At 38.6% G+C, this 25,455-nt stretch overlaps 1 protein-coding gene across 1 annotated transcript in view; it reads right to left on the bottom strand.

The window, feature by feature from the left end:
- CDK14 (cyclin dependent kinase 14) overlaps positions 1 to 25,455 on the bottom strand; it is a 710,477-nt gene that overhangs the window by 574,760 nt on the left and 110,262 nt on the right. The window lies entirely within an intron of this gene.

Here is a 25,455-nt window from a genome sequence, read left to right as displayed (position 1 = left end):
TCCTCTCGGAGAGCCTGGCAAGCTCCCCGTGACGTATTCGATATGCCAGACACAGTAACAACAAAGTCTCCAATGGAGACGTTACTGGGCCCGCTCGAGCAAATCGATGATCAACAGGAGGGCCACTTTCTATCATTGCTTGTGGAATCATTTTCTGGTGTTTTGTTTGTTTAGTCTTGGCGCTCCACCTGGCCATGCTCTAGGCTTAGTCCATGACTTTGTGCTCAGGGATCACTCCTGGTAGTGCTCACGAGACCATGGCTACTTCAGAGATCAAGCCAGGGATTGAACACGCAAGGCAAGTGCCTAAATCCCTATAATATCTCTTCAGTCCCCTGGAATTATGTTCTTGAATAGATATAAAGTCAATTCTTGTTTCCAAACAGAAATAGAATCCATTTTGAATGATTACCACGTCTTTCCTTTTCTTTTTTTCCCCTGAAATAACCGCTACCTGGATTTAGTGTCTACTAAAGTTGAGGGAGGACTGTATCCTATACAGGACCAGATGAGGGATTAAACCAGTCACTAAACTAGTCACTCCCCAGAAGTTTCTCAACCACAGCTGAGTTGGAAAAGCAGAGATAAAATACCAGATTTGAAGTGGCCAATAACAGTATTCCCAGCCACATAAGAAAACTGCACTGAGATCACAAAAACCACTAGATAGTAATAGTAGAGAGGAGGATAAGGGACTACACTATAGTCCATGATCTTACCCTCTGAGGATCTACTAGCACTGCTGGGCTGGTCTGAAATTCTAAACCTCAGTTGTTCAATCCCTGCTTCTACTAGGATACACTATTCCGCCAATAAATCCCAAAACTTTCCTTCCTTAAATTGACTTTCAGTCCCTCATAACTAACTGTTCTAGTACATCTGTGGTACATGTCCTAAAGAATACGAAGCTACTGCAATCATTAAAGCCAGAGAAAGAACTAAATAATTTAGTCGGCATGTCACTGCAAACTCTAGAAAGGTGATTGATAGCTGAAGCCAACATCTTTGCTGGTAGAAGGACGAGTTTAACAGAACTCAACAGTTTTTACAAAGTTAATTGCCACTCCTAAAGACATACACTATTTTTTTAAAATTTGTACCAAATTATCATGTGATGTAAGTGTTTTCATTTACTTTTGTATAGGGGAAGATGTGCAATAAACAAATAAACAAAATAGTTGACCATAAATCATGGAACACTCCTGTTCTTTGGTTATCTGTATCTGTAGGACATCCAAATGTCTGTATCAATTAGCTAAAACAGGTTTCCAAATTGCTGTGCAAGCATGTATTTTAGTGGGCTCTTTTGGCAGGGAGGAGTAGAGAGAAGAGGGTTTGACCATATAAAGTGATGTTCAGTGGTCATTCCTGACTGGGTGCCCAAAGACACATGTGGTGACAGGTACTGAACACAGGACTCTCATATGCAAAATATGTGTCTCAGACCTTGAAGTAGGCACACTACTGAAAAGATGACAATCTGGGCGTACAGCATTTATGAATTATGAATTGATAAATGCTACCACCCACAATTAGGTAAGAAACATCAGAAGGATTATAAAGGGGAAGAAGTTTGTTATACCTACTCTGGATTTTAGAGGCTTCTGGCCATAAATAAAAGAAGGGATATTAAAATTTTTTAAAAGTAATAGCAAGGGGGGTTGGTAAAAGCCACATACATACAATAGGCACTTGTGGATTATATAAAACTTATGCTAATAATACCTTATAATGTAAACTATATTTTCATTACTAGAATATTTCCTCACATCCTATTCATTTACCAACCATTTGTTGAATTTTTATTAAGCATGATAGGGGGAACAAATATAAATGAGACCCAATTGCTCCTCTCACAGATGTTTATGAAAATCCATATACTGTAAGAAATAACTGCCACTGAAGAAGCAAAAGAAAATACTATAGGAGTTAGCATGAGGGAGGTCTCAGAATGAGGGATCAAAAGTTAGGTATTCAAATTCTGAATACTTGCTTCACAAAGAATTCAATAGTTAGATCAGGCATTGGGGTGGTTAGGAATGTATATCTAACTACTAACAACAATCACTCCTAGCATAAGAATTGTTATCTCTATCTGGATATAATTTGACAATTTAACAAAGACCCTTTGTAATATTATAGGAGTATAGCCTAGAAGAGCTGTACCATTTCCGGCATTTGAACTCTCATGAACAATGATTCTTTTCTCCTTCTGGTGGAAGATTATATGGATGGATTCCAGGGTCTCTCAGTAAACTGCCTGGCCATATGGTTCAAATATGTGCTTTTTCCTAGTTGTCCTGGACGTAAACAACCAAATTCTTTTATATTCCTTAGGAATATTGCACTTTGGAAACTACTACCACATCTAGTCATGGGGAACCTAGAGATCATCCTAACGTCTCGGTCCTCTCCCCAATACTGATTCTAACTTTAGTAAAGTGGGGCTTTATCTATGACAATACTAAGAATCGATTCTTATGTTTCACATCCTTCCCCTTGCTCCAATAGTCACGTTTCTCCTGATTAAGGAAAATTTGGTTCAAATAAAAGTGCATATGAAAATGATTTCATACTTCTTGACTGGCCCCACCACAGCAGGTTCATTCTATAGGCATGAAGCAATATAGGACCAGCCAGTCTTAGTGACCACGACCTGCTGTGAATCCCCCTTGAATCAAATGTGTCATCTCAACCCCACCAAGGTTCTTTCATTCAGAACTCAAAAGGATAAGACAGAACTGATAAGGAGAAAAGAAATATCATAGGTTAACCCATATAGACACATACACTGAAGAATTATCTTTAACATAATAAAGCCAGATACAGAATAACAAAGAATGAATTTAGAATTTGCTCGAGCGGGCCCAGTAACATCTCCATTGGAGACTTTGTTGTTACTGTGTTTGGTATATCGAATACGTCACGGGGAGCTTGCCAGGCTCTGCCATGCGGGTGAGAGTTTAGAATCACAGAATCTTGTGCTCCTAATAAAGCCTTAAACAAAATGTATTAACTCTGAGTTATAGTAGTAGTTCTTATATCTTAGATGCTGGGATGTGACTAACTTCATTAAAAAAAATAATACTTTAAATCATGTGCCCTCTATATCATTAGGCTTATTTTCTGTCATAATATCCATATCTCTATGGCATTGCATTTTATACCTCTATAGCATTCCATGAAATTCAACCATTCAACAATTGCAGCCTTTCCTGATACTTGCTTTGGCTGAAAGAAGAAGGAACTATTTATGGTTCTCCATGAGATTTAATGAGAAAGTTAAGCTTACACTCATCCTCTTTATCTCTCTCTGGGCTCTCTTCTTTTTCTATCATATTTCCCCATTGTAACTACAAAGCAGCAGCTTAAGAGTCAAGTCAGAACTAAGAAGCCATAGTTGCATAATGAAACTTCAAAGATAAGGTTTACGGAACAGATTAGAATGATTAGGGGGATTTTACCACCATCAGGACACATGGGAAATTCAGTGAGTAGCAAATGCAGGAAGAAGGGCGAACTTAACATTTACCAACAAAAAAATCAACCACATAATATATTCCTATCAGGCAGTCACTAGAAACATTAAACAAGAGAAGATTAAAAACTCAAAAACAAAACTCAACAAATATCAGTTTTGCCAGTAGCAACCAAGTTACTTTTCAAATAAACTATTCTGAACAGACACACATTCCCAAATACAATGGAGGTGTTTTATTGATGACCATCAGGAAGCAGAACTCTCTCCTCTGATAGAGCACTAAACAAAATGTTCCATTTGGTCCATTATTTTTAAATTCTGAAGCACATGCTTTAAAACATATACAAATAGTAGACTAATACAAATAATAATAATAATAATAATACATTATTGAAATGTAGTGAATCATCTATGGTGATATCTTTGCAAACACAATCTATCTGCTTATACTAAATCTCAATCAGTATAGACCATCATTCTGCATTCTCTCATTTACAAATATGTTTTACTTTTCCACAGTGATCATCTATCACTGTCATAGTGGACTTCTCTATCCTAACTGCCCTCCTCCATCCACCACTTGCAGCAAGCTTCCAACTGCAAGTGGTGGATAGAGGAGGGCAGTTAGGATAGAGGCCAGTGGGCCAGTCTTCCTGGTCCTTGTCTCTACTATCCTTGCATGTTAGTCTTCTACCATGTTTTTTTTTATATCCCATAAATGAGTACAATCATCCTATATCTGCTCTTCTCCTTCTGACTCATTTCACTCAACATGATACTCTCTATATCCATCCACTTATAAGAAAATTTCATAAATTCACTTTTGCTGGTGGCTATGTAGTATTTAACTGTGTAGGTGTACCATAGTTTATCAGGTCACCTGTTCTTAAGCACTCATACTGCTACCAGATTCTGGCTATTGTGGATAGTGCTGCAATAAACAAAGAAATGCAGATGGCTTTTCTACATTATGTTTTTGGGCCCCCAGGAAGCAGTATTGCTAGTTTTTGAGTTCTGGAAGTAGGTTAAGGAAGAACCATCATAAAACTTTCAGTATTTCAGTTTTGCAAATCATAATGCCAAGAAAGAAAGAAAGAAAGAAAGAAAGAAAGAAAGAAAGAAAGAGAACAAGAGCTAGAGTGAATAAGAAAGAGAAAGGAAGAGAGAGAGAGAGAGAGAGAGAGAGAGACAGGAGGGACAGGGTAGGGGTTGATGAGAGGGAAACTAGGAACATTAGTGGTGGGAAATGTAAACTGGTTAAGGGAAGGCTGTTGGAACACTTATGACTGAAACCCAATAATGAACAACTTTGAAACTGTATCTTATAATATATATTAATATATATCTTCTATTGCAAGTAGCATAAATGACATATTTAAGAAACTGCATTTTAATAGCATATAATTTATAGGTGGAATTTATTGCGCAATAATTGAAGTTAACAAAATTAAATGAGAATATAAAAACTAATATAGTTACTATTAGAACAGTATATATAAGCACAAGTGAAAACATCACATGGCTTTTATTTTTTTCTTATTTATTTTTCACTATAGTTTTTTGCTTATTCATTTTTCAGTAGATAAAACAATGTTAAAGTTTATAGTATTTTACCCCTGTTCTTATGTCACTCTGTTCAAATTTTCCTCCCAACCTTCCCCCCACTGCAAAGTGATTGACAGCTATGTTTTTGGTGTATCAAGTTACCTTGCTTTATCACAACCACCGTTCCCCACACCCTCCACCTATGCCCTAGTGTTACTCCCAGTACAGCTCACTGTCCTCCCACCCACCCATCCAGATCTCTTTCCCTGCAACCTAGCACTCTCAGACCTGTAATCCAGTGCCCAGAGTTCATTGTTAATTGATATTATTCATTCCCTTGATTTGTTTCTCTACATAATATAGATGAGTGAGATCATCTGCTATTTGTTCTCCTCTGGCTTATTTTGCTTAACATGATACCGTGCTTTTAGTTGCACACAATGTGTCAGATAAAGGAATAACATTCAAAATTAATAAAACACCCACAAAATTCAGTATTACAAGGCTCCGTAGTCGTCTTCAAACTATTCCTATTCCCATGCTAAATGAACAAGATAAGCATATAATTGTGTGGGCAACTAATTTTTTTTTTGCAGGGTGTGGGGGGGGGGGGGCGGGTGGAGGCAACCATACCCAGCTGCGTTCAAGGCTTACTACTGGCTCTACACTCTGGAATCACTCCTGGCTGGGGGACCATATGTGGTGCCAGGGTCAATCATGTAAGACAAGTGCTTTGCCTACTAAACTATCTCTGCAGCCCTTGGGCAATTAATTTTAACTGAAACGAACCTATAATAATAAACATCAAGTAGCATATAACTGCAAATTTTGAGTACATAAGTACTTGAAATGGAAGGGACAGGGTGATGTTTACTGGCTTGCCCATCAACACTTTTTTTTTAAATTTTTGGATCACAACCAGTGACACTTCTGGCTTTGCATTCAGAAATTACTTTGGGGATGCTGGGGATCAACCACATACCCAGATCGACCACATACGAGGCAAATGCCCTACCCGCTGTAATCTTGCCCCAGCCCTAACAATTCTTTCTATTGGTAAAATGTTTAATTCTTTTAAGTCCATTATGTATTCTAAAAGTTTAAGAATATTGTAACTATCACCATTTTGCTTCACACATAAAAGTCCTCTCTACAGTTTTTATTCTAAAGTTACTTCTAGGCTTATAAAAAAAAATATTCACACAGTGCAGTTCAGTTTTTTATCTGTTGAAAGACACCATTTAACATCTGAAAAATTAAAAGAAGAAAGCACATTTTAAATGCACTAAAATTTAATACCTTAGTAAAAAGGAAATCTTAACACTGTAAAAATGTAAAAAGCTTCCTTTAGTAACAATTGTATCCTATTATATCCTATTTACAGGGACTGTAAATATCCAAGCTAAGGATTGATTCAGCTTAGGTATATCTTCTTTTTTCTTTAATTAAAAAAGGAGGGGGCAATGAAAACGTCATTATACCCAAACTCATTTTCTCCCACAAAATCTCCAGTATCCCTCCACACTTCCCACCTACTGTTCATAGTCTTCTGAATAAGAACATTCCTTTTACTAAAACAAGTAGCTAAATCAATTGGCTTCAGTGCCACTTTTGTCCTTTATGTCATCTTAGATGAGGGGAAAGGGGCACACACAGTGGTGCTCAGGGGACTATATGGTACCAGGAATAAAACTCAGGGCTCCCACATGCAAAGCATGTATTCCAGTACCTTGAGCCATCTCCCCATCCCCTCTATTATCTCATTTTATCTTTTTATTTAATTCATATTTAGCTGACATATAATACTATATTCATCTTCATCTACAACACCATAATTTGATGTACAGAAGTACTATAAAATGATTATCACCCAGTGATCTTTAAAAAGCTTTCAGATTTGGCAGCCAAAGCAAAGGCAACAAATGCAAGAAGTCTTTGCTTGTGTTTTGGCTTGTTTGGGCTTATTTTGGTTTGCGGGAGAAACCCATCAGCGCACAATGGCTCCTCCTGGCTCAAGTGCTTGAACATCACTTGCAGCATTGCTTAGGGGACCATGTGGTGCCAGGAATCAAGTAGTGGGGGGGGGGAGGGGGGCTTACTCACAAAACATATACTACAACTATCTCAGTCACAAATTCATTTTAACTAAGTTCAGCCTCTCCACTCTACCAATGTATAGCAATAGCCTCCCCAGTGCTAATTCAAATTTGCAATTCCCAGACCTCACCTGGACCACCCAGTACCATAGGTCAGAACTGATTGTTGTTCTACCCTGAAACTCTTCCCTGGAGCTCAACCAAGAATTTGCTTCCTACCTAACTTGCTCTGCTTCTCAAGCCTCAGGGCTAAAGACTCCTCTTCCCAGCCTCTGATAAAAGTACCCTAGCACTGAGATGGTGACCTCTTTTCAGCTCTGTCTACATTGCCTTCTTAAATTAACTACCTCTAATTTGTATCTGGAGGATCCCTTTTTCCTTCAACCCCAGACTCAGAGTCAACTAATCGGCTGACAACTTACTATATACCTTCCGAATCATGTTCCTCCTCACTGAGAGGTTGATTCTCAATAAAAATCTCTGTCATAAAACAGTTGGAAATGATCACTCTGGATAAGAAGTGCATGCTGAAAACAGGTAAAGGAACAAACATGAAAACCTCCCAGTACCTATATCGTAAATCATAATGCTCCAAAGGAGGCGGGGTGAGAGAAAGAGAGTGACAGAAAGAAAGACAAAGGAGAGAGACAGAGAGACAAGAGACAGAGAGAGAGAGAGAGAGAGAGAGAGAGAGAGAGAGAAGGAAAGTACTTGCAATAGAGACAGGCTGGGGAGAGGGTGGTAGGAAGGAAACTGGGGACATTGATTGGAGGAATTATACACTGGTGAAGGGATGGGTGTTGGAACACTGTATGACTGAAACCAACCATGATCAGCTTTGTGGTTCTGTATCTCACAGTGATTCCATTTAAAAAAAAAAAGTCTGTCATTATTGCACATAATTTCCCTAATCAAAAATTTGATAATTCTTGATTTCTCTCTCTGATATCTTGCATCCAGTCCAACAAGTAGGAGCTAGGTATGAACTCAGTGGACAAGCACAAGTCTCACACTCATAATGCCCTAGCACGCCACATGGTCCTCCAAACCCTGCCAGGAGTGTTCACTGAGTGTAGAACTAGGGGAAAGCCCTAAGCACTGCTAGGTGTGGCCCCAAACATCACCAACAACAAAAAGGCAACATTAAATTGTATTTTTAAGTATCTTACATTGCTAACTAGGAGCTTTTTAGACAGAAAAATATCATAGGGAAAAATAACATGGAAGAAAATACTGTATTATAATTATAAAGGAAAAAAAAAAGTAGGTCATTCCCTACAAGACAGCTGAGGGGAGTTGAAAGATAAGGAAGTTGGGGAGGTGAGAGATGAAGCTTGGAAGCAGAACGCAGTGATCCTGTAGAGATTTTTTTCTTTGATGAGAAAAAAAAATTGAGTCTGGGTTTGGGGAATTATTTTGTAGACAAGAGAGAGACACGGAAATAATAAGCCAGAAAAGAGCAATCAGAATTTATTAGGTAATTGAGTGCTCTGGCCACAGATTATATAACCTAAATAACCAGACTGTTTAAGTGAAGTCACAACTTATCTGCTCAAGTTCTGCTCAAAAATAATAAGGTCTTTACACAAACCTTCAATGATTATTTGGTCCCTAACATTTATACCTAAAAATTACTCATAGTTTTTTTACGCATACACCTTTAATGATTCGTTTTCCCAGTGAAACATTTACTCAGCAGGTTCCTATTTGAATATTTTCAAATTCTAATTCAATTCCATCTATTTACATGACATTCATTAATTAAAGCACACAGATCCCTGTCTTTTCAGAATAACTTTCTTGTGATTCTAAATTTTAATACTACATGGGCAGTGAAATAATCTACAAGAAAATTCAATTATAATTTTTTTTTCAATTTTGGGTTAAAAACTGTCCTCTGAATGCTCAGATACTAAAATACCCTAAAGTTTATGCATTACAAACTTCAGGTTAAAGCAAGAAAGTTCAGATGATCTAGACAAAGGTATGAGAAAAGCCTTGTATTCTTAGGGTTAAAAATGTGGACTTGATTTTAATATTGTTTACATGCATAAAGAATTTTAATATAGAATGTGCAGTCTACTTTTTTTAATCAAGTGATTTACAGTTAATATTAAAGGAGTCCAATTTTCTTTTAAATCAATGCTTTCTTTTCCTTTTGGCCTTTTCTATATCCTTATTATAGATATATAATCATTGCTCTTCTTACCTTAGAGTTTACCCTCAATATCTCTTTTGGCAGTTACGGCATATTTGGAAAGCATATACTGAATACCCACTACATGACAGCACACTTCCCAGCTCTAAGTACTACGAGAAAGATCACATATTCCCCTGACGCAGATGCTAATGGCAACAATCCATTTTCCTCTCCACCTTTTGGGCATCTACAATTCCATGAACTATTTCTTTAATTTATGACACCTAGTTTTACTTTCTCTAGCAAACAACTTTCTTCATGCTCTTTCTCAGTGATTATTCTTAAATTAGCATCCTTATACTATAAATCTATTTAAAAAGAAAGCAAAAACAACTCATGAAACTCAGACATTTTTCTGTTTCAAAATCAGGTGTATGATTAGTACCAGTTCAGAGGAAATCTAGAAAAATCATTAAAAAGGAAGAATGAAAACAGAGGACCCAAGGTCAAGGACCAAGTATATGTTCTCTCCCAAATATTTCTCCCTTTGTGCCTAGGACAGGCACTCAACTGGCCACAGAGACAATGGAATGCTGGTTCCATGAGAGCACAAACTAGTTCAATGTCATTTCTCCAGATCCACTTCCCCGATGAGTTTTTCCTGGAAGTTCATAGCAAGACAACCTTGAGTATATGGTATGTGGTAAAACAAGGAAAGTTAAACAGAAAGGTATCTGTATATGCTATTCATTACAAAGACCCCAGTTTGAGATCTGTGGTAAAGAGAGGGGGTACATTAGTGAAGGGTGTGGTGTTGGGATTATGTGCATGAGAAACCATTATTAGTAGCATTTTAAACCCCAGAATCTCAATTTTAAAATTTTAATAAAATGCTTAAATCAAAAAAAAAAAGAAAGAAATGTCCTTAGGATTAAAATCGGGGAAAAAAAAAAGCAAAAATCAAAAATAAATGAACCCAGTTTCAGAAGAAAAGGAAAACAGAGAAAGTGTAGATCTCATCACATAGAAAAAAGTGATAATATTGATCCTTTTCTCCAAATTTCTGAGGGCATCGTAGTCTAGAGTTTATTCCAGCCAGCTTATATAACTTATACAACTTCTGTTCAATAAATATTTAAACATGGAAGAGTGCAGATGTTTTAAATTTTAAAAACGACCTTTAGACATCAACCTTAATATTTACATTCCACAGAAGATGTCACGTTTTAAATACCTTTGGGAAGAATACACAGAGCAACCATTTCAAAATGAAAATGAGCAAATATGTACAAAATCTGAAATACTTTATACAACATCATGAAAAAGAAATCTGACTTTTCAACATACAGGCTAAATGAACTAGTCTTTCCTTTGTGTAATTCACATTTTTTATACATCTTTTCCTCCTATATGCCACAAACTACAAAACCCTGCTGGCAAAATGCTTCTCCCTGGGGAGAAATTTTTTTAACTTGATATATGAAATGCCTTGAATTTAAAGCAGTTTTCCTTTCTCATCATAAGAGAGCAGTGACCTCTATGCAAAATATAATGAAAAATGCAAGTCAATGTTATATGGCAGAAAATGAAACATGAGTTTATATCTACAAAGATGTTAGACTTAACAACTTCAAAGTTCACACAATTAAAACAAAGAAAATATAAAATAATGCTATGCATGTAGGAACCTCACCTGATAATGATATCTCCCCACAGAGACACAGTTACTAGTGGGAACCAATTATGATTACCATTTTACTAGGCAAATAATTTAGATCGTCAAAACATATATGGAAAAATTGAGTAAAAATAAGGTTTAAAATCTATTTAGTAGATAGACCTTTCTTATAACATTTTAATATTTTCAGACCATAAATAATCTCAGTCTATCTTGATAAACTTATGAACAATAATTCATAAATATATATTTATGAATATACTTATGAACATATTCATAAGTAGATACATTCATAAGACATACATTATCATAGGTGGTAAAAGGTCTCAATATCATTATCTTACTTTCATAAAACTGGTTAATACAGTAATGCTGAGAGTTCTGTGGTTACCTTTATGATATAGGATATAGTAAGGAAATGAAATCCTATGACCTTTTCTCCAATACTGTGACTAGTATAGCCTGGGAGAGCTGAAAATAACCACCCTGGATTTAAATATAAGGAGAGAATCTCTCATGAACACTGAAAAGAATTTAGCTGTGAGGGGTACGGGCACATTTGTTTTTGAGAAAGGTCACTAGCAAAATTTAAAAAAATTTAGGATGGATAGGGTCTGAGATAGTACAGCAGGTACTAGGGCTCTTTCTTTCTTTTCTTTTTTTAATTTTTTATTAGGGAATCACCATGAGGTACAGTTACAGACTTACAAACTTTCCTGCTTGTGTTTCAGTCATACAATGCTAGAGCATCCATCCCTCCAACAATGCCCATTCTCCACCTCCAATGATCCCAGTATTCCTTCCACTCCCCTCTTCCCCCACAATACCCTGCCTCTGTGGCAGGGCATTCCCTTTTGTTCTCTCTCTCCTTTTGGACGTTGTGGTTTGCAACAGACGTATTGAGTGGCCATCGTGTTCAATCTATAGTCTACTTTCAGCACACATCTCCCATCCCAACCAGGTACTCCAACCACACTTTACTTGGTGTTCCCTTCTCTATCTGAGCTGCCTTTTCCTCCAGCATGTGAGGCCAGCTTCCAAGCTGTGAAAGTAAAACTTCTGGTACTTATCCCTACTATTTTTGGGTGCTAGACTCCCATTCTGTTACTTTATATTCCACAGATGATTGCAGTCTTTCTATGTCTGTCTCTCTCTTTTTGACTCATTTCACTTAGCATGATTTTTTCTGTTTATCCACTTATATGTAAAGTTCATGACTTCATCTTTTCTAACAGCTGCATAGTATTCCATTGTGTAGGTGTACCAGAGTTTCTATAACCAGTCATCTGTTCTTGGGAACTCAGGTTATTTTTTTCCAGATTTTGGCTATTGTCAACAGTGCTGCAATAAACATACGAGTGCAGATGTCATTTTGACTATGCTTTTTTGCCTCTCCAGGATATATTCCCAGGAGTGGTATTGGTGGGTCAAATGGGAGCTCATTGTCTAATTTTTTGAGAATCGTCCATACTGTTTTCCAAAAGGGCTGAATCAGTCGGCCTTCCCACAAGCAGTGAAGGTAGGTCCCTTTCTCCCCACATCCATGCCAGCGCCGACTGCTTTTGTTCTTTTGGATGTGTGCCTGTCTCTGTGGTGTGAGGTGGTATCTCATAGTTGTTTTGATCTGCTTCTCCCTGATGATTAGTGATGAAGAGCATTTTTTCATGTGCCTTTTTGTACTAGGGCTCTTTCTTTGCATGCAGCCAACCTGGGTTCGATCCCCAGTATCCCATACGCTCCCTTGAGGCTGCTAGGAATAATTCCTGAGTGCAGAACCCAGAGTAAGCTCTGAGCACCGCCACGTGTGCCCTCACATTAAAAGAAAAAAAAATTTTGAAAATTCATGAGTCATTGAAGTCAAACAGGACACTACTTATGGTTGCATAGATGAGATGAAAACTGAAACTGAAACGACAGTAGAAAACAAATTTGAAGACTACCACATGAAATCAACAGAAAAGACATTGCTGTTACCCAAAAGGAGAGAGAGCAAAAGGGAATGCCCTGCCACAGAGGTGAAGTGGGATAGAGGGGGCAGGGTGGGGGTGGTGGGATGGATGCTGGGACCATTGGTGGTGGAAAATGGGGACTGATGGAAGGATGGGTACTCGGTCACTGTATGACTAAAACACAAGCACGAAATTTTGTAAGTCTGTAACTGTACCTCACGGTGATTCACTAATAAAAAAAATTTTTTAAAAAAGAGGTTGCTGCTGCTGCTGACTGCAGCCAATATTGTTATCACTAGAGTGTACTCTAGTGGGTTGGAGCGATAGCACAGCGGGTAGGGCGTTCGCCTTACAAGCGGCCAACATGGCCGACCCGAGTTCGATTCCTCCGCCCCTCTCGGAGAGCCCGGCAAGCTACCGAGAGTATTCGATATGCCAGACACAGTAACAACAAAATCTCCAATGGAGACGTTACTGGGCCCGCTCGAGCAAATCGACGATCAACGGGAGGGCCTTTACTTTACTAGAGTGTACTTGGAACTTCAGTGTCAGTCATGCTACTAAATGCTTGGTGATGTTAACTCATTTAATCCTACTGATTATCCTCAGAGCTGAGTACTAAAATCAGTAGTTATTCTCCCATATTTTACTGTTTCTTTGTTTTCCCGTTGTGTTCTTCCCCAATTTCTACAGGAGAAAAATAAAGCCTAAGATAGATGAAGTGAAAGCCTGCAGACCAAACTGTTCCTCATGTTCCAAGTCTTCCAGGATTCTGAATTTATGATTAACTGGAAAACACTATTTACCTAGAAGTAGCTAGTGTGGGGGTGAGAAAGATGATTCAATGGGCAGAAGTGCATGCAGAAGCCCTTGGTTCTATTCCCAGCATGGTATGTGGTCCACCCACCAGCATAACTAGAAATGGCCCAGAGCACTGTAGCACTGTCCTCCTGTTGTTCATCAATTTGCTCGAGCGGGCATCAATAACGCCTCACAACAAATTGTGAGACTTGTTGTTACTGTTTTTCGCATATCAAATATGCCATGGGGAGCTTGGCAGGCTTTGCCGTACAGGCGAGATACTCTCAGTAGCTTGCCGGGCCCTCCAAAAGGGGTGGAGGGATCAAACCTGGGTCGGCCACGTGCAATGCAAATGCCCTACCTGCTGTGTTATTGCTCCAGCCCAGGTGGGAACCTACCTAAAGAAAAATTAATAAATATCGCTGGTTTTTACAATGGCACTTAATAAAATTCCTCATACTCTGATTTCTAAGGCACTATCTGTCCTACCTGTATAAATCTACTTAACACAGTGCATGCTGTTCTCTTATACAGAGGGTATAAGAGAGGGTACTGTGCTGACTTTAGACACAATTGGACTTGTAGGGGTAAGCTACTCTAGAATAAAATTTTGCAAATTCTAGAACACTCTAATCCTCTTAAGACAGCAGTCAGATAATCTGCATTTCTTGATGCCTAAAGCACTTCGTACTTTGCCAAATTGATAAAAAGCATAGGTAATTCTGATATTCAACTGCTGTCCTATTGTGGAAAAGATCCATTATCACATTACCAAAATCTACTCACTATGTGTACATGGGGGCTGGAGCGATAGCATAGCGGTAGGGCGTTTGCCTTGCACGCAGCCAACATGGCCGACCTGAGTTTGATTCCTCCGCCCCTCTCGGAGAGCCTGGCAAGCTACCGAGAGTTTCTCGCCCACACAGCAGAGCCTGGCAAGCTCCCCGTGACGTATCCGATATGCCAAACACAGTAACAACAAAGTCTCCAATGGAGACGTTACTGGGCTCACTCGAGCAAATTGATGAACAACGGGAGAACAGTGACAGTGACAGTTAAGACCTAGAAAGGAATATAAATATTCCAAGTTGAAAGCACACTTATTTACTTCACTGCTTTTGAAAACATGCCTTTCAACCTATCCTGTCCTAGTCATACAATGTGGAGAGTTTCCGAGAAAAGAGATATAACACTGTGATGGAGGGATCCATTATTATTTGATCAAAAATACATACACACACACACACACCTTCACACCTTTGAGAAATTTGAGTGGTTAACACCTGTCTTCTTTCTTAGATAGTTTGATAGCTATAAGGGAGTAGGTGAGGGAATAATTAAATCTCTTGAGTTACTACCAAAATAGATTGCTCTTGGTCTGCTTTTAAGATACCCAAAGAGCTCTTTAATTCAAGGGAGTTCTTTTCCATAAGTGCTTGCTGAAATCACAATAGAACGGTTGAGTGTTTTCTGCTCTATACCCCCACTTCAGAGTGGTGTATAAAAGCAGCCCATCTGATCCTACTTTTCCTTTTTCAGGATCACTCAATGTAGCTTAACAAGGCTATTAATTTGCTGGTGTTTGTCTTCCCCACCCTCTTCCCTTTCTTTTGTTGTGGTTATTACAATGACCAGGGGTTGCACACACTTGATCGTGGTGCTCACCCACATCTAGTTACAATGCATGAACATGTGCTTACCTGGGTGGCACTCATTTAGTTATGATATTTGAGCACATTCTGGTTGTAGTGCCCAAGACAGAAGTGGTTGTTGTGGTGTTCCCATACAAGCTCACCAGGGTCTAGCTCCTGCCCATAGTAGTTGTACATTTCTAATTGCATTGCTCATACATACTTGGCTGTGCACCAGAGATCTATTGAGGTGCCACATCATATTAAGGCACCTGGGTTCCCAGATAGCAAAACTGCGAGGATCAGAAGAGAGATTGCCATATGTAGGCAACACCAGAGATCAAAAGCATGGCTTCACACTTGCAAGGCAGGTGTAGCCACTGAGACATCCCCTGACTCCCTTAATTTGTCACTGACAGAACAACATTTTTGGTATTTGTAGATTTTCACTTTATTTGGAATTTGAAAGTTAATGCATGATAAGCATGTTAATGTCACTCATGGTTCAGACAAAAATAAAAAGAGTTCTAAGAGTTTTATATTAACAATGTAATCATTCCGGTTGATCAAGATCATAGACTTCAACGCTAAACTGTCTTGAGCTTGCTTTATGTCTCTACTGTTTATCAGTTGTATAACTTCCTCAATAGAAAGTGGAGGGGTCGGAGCAATAGCACAGCAGGTAGGGCATTTGTCTTCCACGTGGCCAACCCAGGTTCAATCCCTGGCATCTCATATGGTCCCCTCCAAGCACCACCAGAAGTAATTCCTGAGTGCAGAGCCAGGACCAACTCCTGAGCATTGCCAGGTATGACCCAAAAAAGAAAAACAAAAGGTGGAATAACAATAGATTGTTATGAAAATTAAATTAACCTTTCCAAAGGCCTTATAATGCCTTTCACATGATTAGAACATAGTATATATATTCACTTATTACATAAAATTACAAATAAGTCTGGTCAAATATCAAGCTTGCCAATACAGTATACAGTGAGATAAGAAACAAACTTACAATATTTTCAAAAGCTAATTAACCTTCAAATAAAATGTATTATGCCTATATATCAGTAAAAGAAATACATTTCAGCAAGGAAACTGCTTTTATATGCATTATTCTCTGTTTAAGAGATGCATATTAAAAAAGTGCTAAGTCTCCAAGAGGATTGATTACTCCACAGGTTAGAAGCTGGCCTCAAATGCTGGGGAAAAGGCAATCAGATAGAGAAGGGACCACCAAGTAAAGAAAGGGTGCTAGGAGGGCCCGCTTGGGATGGGAGATGCGGACTGAAAGTAGACTACAGACCGAACATGATGGCCACTTAATACCTCTACTGCAAACCACAACACCCAAATGGAGAGAGAGAACAAAAGGGAATGCCCTGCCACAGAGTTAGGGTGGGGTGGAGGGAATGGGGCGGGGGTGGTGGCAGAGATACTGGGACCATTCGTGGTGGAAAATGGGCACTGGTGGAGGGATGGGTATTCCATCATTGTATGACTGAATTGCAAGCACGAAAGTTTGTAAGTCTATAACTGTACCCCCACAGTGATTCACTAATAAAAACTTTAAAAATATATTTTTTAATTTAAAAAATAAATAAAAAGTACTAAGTATGTGTAATATATAAAACATAAATATGAGCAGAATAGGTCTAATTTTTTATTAGACTTCAAATAAGTAAAATACCTGTTCTTAAGCCAACACAAAAATAACATGGCAAATGAAAATTTTCCCTTGCCTGCCTAAATTTAAGTCATATGACAACTAAAGATTGATGTTATCTTAAGTTAAGGGAATAATAATGATCACTGTGAATTTTCATAAAGAAAGTCTGTCAGGTATACAAAACATACTAATAAATCCTAGACAGTATAAATTCCGAGTCACTGAGCATACACAGATAAGGTGCTTGCTTTGCATGCAATCAACTGTTTCATGATCTACCTGCACAAGATCTACCTGCACTGCACATTATCTCCCAGCACCATGATGGGTAATCCCTGAGCACCACCAGTGTAGCTCCCCACAACAGTACAAATATTCAGTTGTGTCTTAGAATCTATTTTAGTAATATAATATATTTTAAAACATTATACAGATCATCAAGAATCTCAGAGATATTTTTCAAAAGCCCACATTCCTAAAGTATTGATAAGGCAATAAGAGTGAGATAGTAATGGAACAAAAATGTGCTTGAAGACACACTCTACTAAAGTATTCCTCCTTTTTTAAAAAAGATAATCAGGGTTTATCTTTAAGGATAGTGATGTATACTTTAGACATCAGAAAATGCATTAACTGTCTCTTATCCCACCAAATTCTATTCATTCCATCTATTAAGATGTCATTGAACTTTCAATTCTGTGTTCAATTGCACAGTTCAGTTTCATACCTGCACATGACTTGCTCTTTCAAGTAGAGCATTTAAAGCATTTAACCCCAAGGTTTACTCCAGAAATTATTTTTAAGGTGGACTGTAAAATACTTACAAAATAAAAAAGATGAAATTCAAATTGCTGGAAGGGCATCTGGTTAAACAAAGCAGATTAGCCACCCTGACTTTGTATTGCGACTCCCTCTTCCAGTAAGAAAGAAAAAAGGATGTAGATGTGTCAGAACAAAAAGAATGTTAGGAAACTTTTAGGTAGTGCTAAAGTAGCATTGACTGCCAAGACTGAACAAAAAAAGCTCAGGTAAAGTGCCTGTCCTGGACATAACAATGAGATGTGAGTCACACACAGACACACACACACACACACACACACACACACGCGGGTCAAGTAAATCACTGAAACAGTGGAGACACAGAACTGAATGCAGGAGCTGGATGAAATCTCTCTGTGAAATCACAGAAACTCCCAAGCTCAAACTCCACCCCATGTCAGGTTATTCTCTAGAAACATTGACATTTATAAGCCAGAGGAATCAGAGTTACCATCCAGAGAAAGTGTCTGGGAATCAGGGCTGAACAGAAAGGAACTAAGGAAAACTTTGCAAATTGAAAATGTTTCCCATCTACTCCAGGATCTTCTCCAACTGCAGGTTTAAAAGAAAATTTCAAATTTCTTTAAGAAATTTGCCTAACTGTCCCAGGTTAGGCTTGCTTCTGGCTTATATTACTGGGCCTATTCTGGAAAAGGACAGTCCCTATTAATTGGAGGGTCCCAACAGCCTCTACAACTAACCTGAGCCATATTAAGGAACTGACCTTCTGCTTGCAGCTCCACTATGATAGGTGAAGTCTGCCTCCAACTGATATCAGTGGGTCTAATTCCAAAAATAGACCAGGTTGGTCCCAGTAGCCTCCACACCCAACCCAGGCCACATTAAAGACCCACACCATAGATCCTGAAGTGACAGATCTACTCAACAAACTACACACTGTTCACAGTTATGCTTTCAATCATTCTGTGAGGATGGACAGAGAAAAAAAAAGAAAGAGAAATACCTAATCAAATCATTCAGCATCTTCCAGGAATTAATAATAAAGAGTCACCAACAACGCAGCCAGAACACTAGAAAACCAATGAGGAAAACACATAGAAGCCCCCCACGTTCAAAGAGCAAAAACAGTATCACCGAAGACATAAATAACACCCACTAGCTCAATAAACCCTCAAAATCTTTAGTGACACATTGATGAGGATTCTCAATAAGCACAAAGAAACGATGGCAAAGGGAGTCAGCAAAGGTCATTAAAAAAGCATAGGAGTCAAAATGAGAAAACAATTACAATTAGAATTAGAAATGACAGAAATGGGATCCCAGTTACAGCTCAGTACCTAAAAAGAAAATGAGAGAGAGAGGGAGAAAGAAGAAAGAAGAAAATAAAAAAGAAAAGAGAGAGAGGAGGAAGAGGAGAGGGATGAGGAGGAGAAGGAAAGGAGAAAAAGAGGATGTGGAAAGGAGAAAAAGAGGAAGAGGATGGAAAAAGGAGGAGGAGAAGTAGTGTCTCTCATGGAGGCAGGCTGCAAGGGTGGGGCAGAGGGAGGTGGGCAGGAGAGAGACTAGGGACAGTAGTGGTTGGAAATGTACAATGATAATGGGATGGGTGTTTGAACACTGTATGACTGAATCCCAGTAATGAAGAACTTTGTAACTGTATGTATCAATATGATTTAATTAAATAAAAAAGAATGACAGAAAAGAATAGCATGGATGTGATATAACTTCAACAGAAGTTATGAATATTACAAGAATAGCAGCTGAGTGAAAATCAAGAAACTCGATGATGAGGAGAAAATCACAGGGAAAGAGCAGAAGGTCTGAAAAGAAATGAACAGCATACCAGAGAACTATGGAATGAGTTCAAAGGGAACAATAAAACAAACATCGAAACCCAAGTACAAAAATTTGTAAGTCTACAACTGTACCTCATGGTGTCTCACTAATAAAAATTTTAAATTTTTTTAAAAATTAAAATGAAAAATAAAGAACAGAAAGGCAAATGTGATTAAGAAACAATAAAAGAAATCATCAACATGAATTTTCCAAAGTTAAGGGCTGGAGCGATAGCACAGCGGGTAGGGCGTTCGCCTTACAAGCGGCCAACATGGCCGACCCGAGTTCAATTCCTCCGCCCCTCTCGGAGAGCCCGGCAAGCTACCGAGAGTATTCGATATGCCAGACACAGTAACAACAAAGTCTCCAATGGAGACGTTACTGGGCCCACTCGAGCAAATCGACGATCAACAGGAGGGCCTTTTAAAAAAAAAAAAAAAAGGAATAGAGGAATGAGACCTAAGAGGACCAAAGGGTCCCAGGCAAAAACTAGGAAAATTCCAAGACACATTATACTCAAAATGAAAAAAAAATCCAAAGATAGAGACAGAATATTAAAAGCAACAAAATCAGAAAAGAAACTTAGATACAAGGAAAAGTCCATAAGATGTATGGCAGTTCTATCAAATGAGACTCTTCAAGTCAGAAGAGTATGGAACGATATAGTACAAGACTCAATGAAATCAGCACCTCACCAGAATACTCTATCCAGCTAGATTATCATTCAGATTTGAAAGAACTATATAGAGCTTCATGGACAGGCAACAGCTTAGGGAATTCATAGTCTTGAAACCAGTTTTGCAAAAAACAATAAAAGAGTTCCTTTAAAGTACAAGAGAAACTTCCCAGTGTGTGCCATTGCGTATGACAACCATACTCACTATGGTTGTTCTCTACTAGATTAAGAAAGGTTAAAAACATAGAGCAATCACTCAACACAAATTGACTTTTTTATTTTCTGATAATTCTACTGGCCATTCCTTTAAATTTTATTGGGGCAAGTAATATGAAATGAATCTGTTATATGCCTGCCAAGAAAGCAGGCTCAGAGGTGGAGGGGTCAGAGCGGTGGAAGGAAACCTGGAGACACTGGTGGAGGGAATGGAGCCATTACTGGTAGGGTTAGTGTTGGAACATTCTATGCCTGAAACAACTATCACGAACAACTTTGTAAATTACAGTATCTTAATTTAAAAAATAAGATAAAGAAAAAAAAAGAAATACAAAGAACAGCCTGCAACATATAAGAGTAATGGTCCACGGTCCTCCCGTTATTCAGATTTGCTCGAGCAGGCCCAGTAACGTCTCCATCGTGAGACTTGTTGTTACTGTGTTTGGCATATCAAATACATCACGGGGAGCTTGCCAGGCTTTACTGTGCAATCGAGATACTCTCAGTAGCTTGCCAGGCTCTCCAAGACGGGTGGAGGAATCAAACTCGGGTCGGCCATGTTGGCTGCATGCGAGGCAAATGCCCTACCCTCTGTGCTATCACTCCAGCCCATTTATTATTATTATATCTTATTTGAGAAAATGATACCACACTTCATTAAACCTTTTCTTTAGCAACAATATGAATAACAATGTTTGACAACCAATAAAAAATTAAGGCACTTGTCTATCAAGTGGCAAACCCTCATTGAAAAATAGCATCATATACAATCTCCTGAACACAACAACCATCTCTCAGCACAGGAGGAAGCCTTGAGCACTACTGGTTTTACCACCACCACAACTAAAAAAGGTCAGAAAAATAGTACAGGGTTTAAATTGCTGGACTTACATTTGGTCACAATAGGTTCAAATCGCTAGCATCATATCTTGTCCCCCAAACACCACCATGTGTAACTTCTGAGCTCATAGTCAGAAGTAGTCCGTGAGCAATACCTCAGCCCCTCCAAAAGCAATTACAGAGGCATTAAGAATTCCTCACATAAAACTAATTTAGAAGGCATCAATGGTTTTTCTATTTTATAACGGGAAAAAAAGTAATTTAAACATAGAATTTTATACCCAACCAAACTCATTCAAATGTGTGAATAGAAATAAATGTGGCCTCAGCAATAAAGACAACAAAATGTAGCTTCCCATTTTCTTTTTCTGAAAAAGATATCAACTAAGTGTTAAATGAACACACATACACACATATACACACACACACACACACACACAGCTTAGAATCTTAACAGAGCACTGAAGGAGAAGGCCCAAGACAATATAGATTCTTCAGGCCTAAGAAACAGCCACCTACACTAGAACTAGAAGATGAGGGCTGTGTGAGACATATCCTCAAAACTATGTATCTAAAATAATTCACTGGGAGAGAAAAGGAAGTCATTTTTAAAAATATACAGGGCTGGAGAGATACTACAGAGGTGAAGATACTTGTCGTGCATGCAGCTAATCCCTAGCACCACGTGGTCCCCGACCACCAGGAGTGACCCTTGAACACAAGGTAGGAGTAAAACATGAGGATCTCCAGGTGTGAACTGAAAATAAATAAAAATAGAAGAGTATATATCTATTGCATTATTACTCAAGTTGAAAAAATTTTATAAAAACAGCAATATAACATAGCATATCATTTCAGTTGATATAAACACCAACTACATAATGCCTCCTCAGAGAGCCCAGCAAGCTATTGAGGGTATCCCACCCACATGGCAGAGCCTGGCAAGCTAGCTATGATGTATTCGATATGCCAAAAACAGTAACAATAACGGGTCTCATTCCCCTGACCCTGTAAAAGTCTCCAATATGGCAGCATTGGGATGGACGAGAAAGGAGAAGGTGCTAAAATCTCAGGGATGGATGAATGGAGACATCACTGGCACCTGCTCAAGCAACTCAATGAACAACAGGATGATAGTGATATAGTGCTTCCAAGTACATACTCATCATAATAAAAATTATGATGATTTAAAGAAGAACTGAGATGCAATCTTAAAATATTTGGAAGAACACCCCCCAAAAGTTACTATCGACATAAATTAGGACAAAAGAATGCATATGAAATAAGAAATTGCTGGTGTTTTTTTACCATTATACATTTTGAGCATTATTTTAACACTGTAATGCATCATTAGATGTATTAGCTTTTTAACAGAATCTTTATCAGGAAAGTAAATGAGAGGGAGAGGAAAATAAAATGTTTTCAATAGTATCAGTTTCACAAGAGAAAAGGTTCTAAAGATACTCTGCATAACAGTGTGAATACAGTTAACACAACTACACTGTACACTTAAAAATCATTATGAAGGTAAAGTTGTAGTGATGATGGCAGGCAGCAACATTGTATATCAATATTATAAACTTAAACTCTCCTGTTGTTGTATTACTAAACTGTAATATAAAATTTCTAAGAACATGATTTTTATGTTTGGTGTTTTAGCACAATTAAAAATAAAAGTAAGTGCATAAAATATTAAGCTTTTTAATAGCACCACCGGGAGTGATCTCTGAGCACAAAGTCAAGAATAATCCCTGAGAACCTCTAGGTGTGGCCCAACCCTCCCTCCCCAAATGACACTATCAAGGTCATGGTCCTCCCGTTGTTCATCAATTTGCTCAAGCAGGCCCAGTAACGTCTTCATCGTGAGACTTGTTGTTACTGTGTTTGGCATATTGAATACATCACGGGTAGCTTGCCAGGCTTTGCCGTGCAGGTGAGATATTCTCGGTAGCTTGCCAGGCTCCCCGAGAGGGGCGGAGGAATCGAACCCGGCTTGGCCAGGCCTGCTGCACACAAGGCAAATGCCCTACCGCTGTGCTATCACTCCAGCCCATAAAGTTTAATATTTAATATAAATATTTTTAAAAGGAAGAGAGTGTGAAAGAGTAAAGTCTATGCTTTGCATACGGGAACCCTGGGTCTGACCCCCAGTACTATAAGACACCAAAAACACCACCAGAGAAACCCCAGCAAGGTTCTTGGAGTAGGCCCTGGGCACTGCAGGGTGTGGTACCGCCCTCCAAAAAAAAATTTTTTTTGCATACATACACATAGCAAAGGAATGACCTTGTATAGACAGATTTTCTCTGGAAGGTCACATAACAGAACACTGTAGTTGGGTAATAGGTTGAAGATGTTCATTTTAATAACAAATCTCTATACTACATAGCTAAGATTTTTACAAGGAGGGAAAAATTTCAATATGTGTGTGTGTGTTTTGACTTTTTGGGTCACACCTGGCGATAAAAAGGGGTTACTCCTGGCTCTGCACTCACCGAATTACTCGGTGGTCAGGGGACCATATGGGATGGATGCTGGGAATCGAATCTGGGTCAGTTGCGTGCAAGGCAAATGCCCTACCCGCTGTACTATCACTCCAGCCCCACATTTTTTTAAAAGGTAGCTTAATTACTTATTAGTCAGGATATCTGACTAATAATGCTGTCTCCACTCACTTTATGGAGCTAGGCTAAACCATAGCACTGTAGCACTGTTGTTCCATTGTTCATCGATTTGCTTGAGTGGGCACCAGTAACATCTCCATTGTGAGACTTGTTGTTACTATGTTTGGCATATCGAATATGCCATGGGGTGCTTGCCAGTCTCTGCTGTGTGGGCAGGATACACTTGGTAGCTTGTCGGTCTCTCCAAGAGGGATGGAGGAGTCGAATCCAGGTTGGGATGCTAGGCAAATGCCCTACCCGCTATGCTATCACTCCTGAGAGGCTAAACCATAGGGGGAATAACCTGCAATCTGCCTCCAAATATTGCAAGCAAGAGTTTTCATATTTGACCAGGGCTCTCTTCTGGAGTCAGGTGGGTCTGAGCAGCAGTACCATGGGGTGGGTGTTTGCCTTAGAGGTGGCTTATCTGGGCTCCATCCCACATATGGTCCCCCTGCTTCCTGGAAGGAATTGACACTATATAATTTAAAAATATCAGAAAGAAAGAGAGAGAGAGAGAGAGAGGAAGAGAGGAAGAGAGAAAGAGAGAAAGAAAACACACAGTACGTACAATTTACCTTAAATGCACCACTGCAGCAAACTGAATTTTAATTGTAATTTTCAGGGGGTGGGGAGGGTAATTAATGCCTAGTTACAATTCGTGAAAACCTTCTCTGCCCTTGGCCCAGGCAGTAAGAATATTCATGGAGTCAGGCAGTGTCAAGACAGGAAGCAAAGGATAAGCAGGACACAGTCTGCAGCGGACAAAGCTTTCATGTACTCATTAGTCCACATCATTAGTCTACTGACGGGTGAAAGACTAAAGTTGGCACATGAAAAACATTGTTGGATCTTAGGAAATATCCATGTACAATGCTCCAAAGGAGAGAATGAATGAAAGTCAAAGTGTAAAAATTTAGTAACAGTAGGAGGCTCTGAATAAGCTGGTTTTGAATTAATGAGCTAATGGTGGATGGACCTTGAACACTGGTCAAAGGATTAGTTTAGCTCTGTAACTGAAAATCAATGACTTTAATGTAAACCATAATACCTCAATAAAAATATTAATCAAAAAGGTAGTTTTAAATCGATATGAAAACAAAATTCAAAAAATACTTAAGCAAATGTGGCATCGCTTTTGGATAAACACGTACCTACCAATTTAGGTACATTTTGGAAGGTTAAGTCATGAAATATAGTCAAATAATAAATTTTTGGTTATGTGTCAAAAAGGTAACCAATAAAACAAACAAAATACACTCCTGGTCATAGTCTATGCTGCTGATGTTTCTGACTTCATTCTTATTACTTCCCCCTTTGGTCACTCTGTCTCATCAAGAGCCATTTCTTTTTTTAATTATTATTATTATTTTTATTTTTTTATTAGTGAGACACCATGAGGTATAGTTGCAGACTTACAAATTTTGTGCTTGGGTTTCAATTATACAATGTAGATG

This window comes from Sorex fumeus, unplaced genomic scaffold, assembly GCF_029834395.1.
Source record: "Sorex fumeus unplaced genomic scaffold, SorFum_2.1 ptg000037l, whole genome shotgun sequence".
In the NCBI taxonomy this organism is placed as follows: domain Eukaryota; kingdom Metazoa; phylum Chordata; class Mammalia; order Eulipotyphla; family Soricidae; genus Sorex; species Sorex fumeus.
The sequence above is the reverse complement of the archived record's forward strand: the minus strand, read 5'-3'. Positions and strand labels throughout refer to the sequence as shown.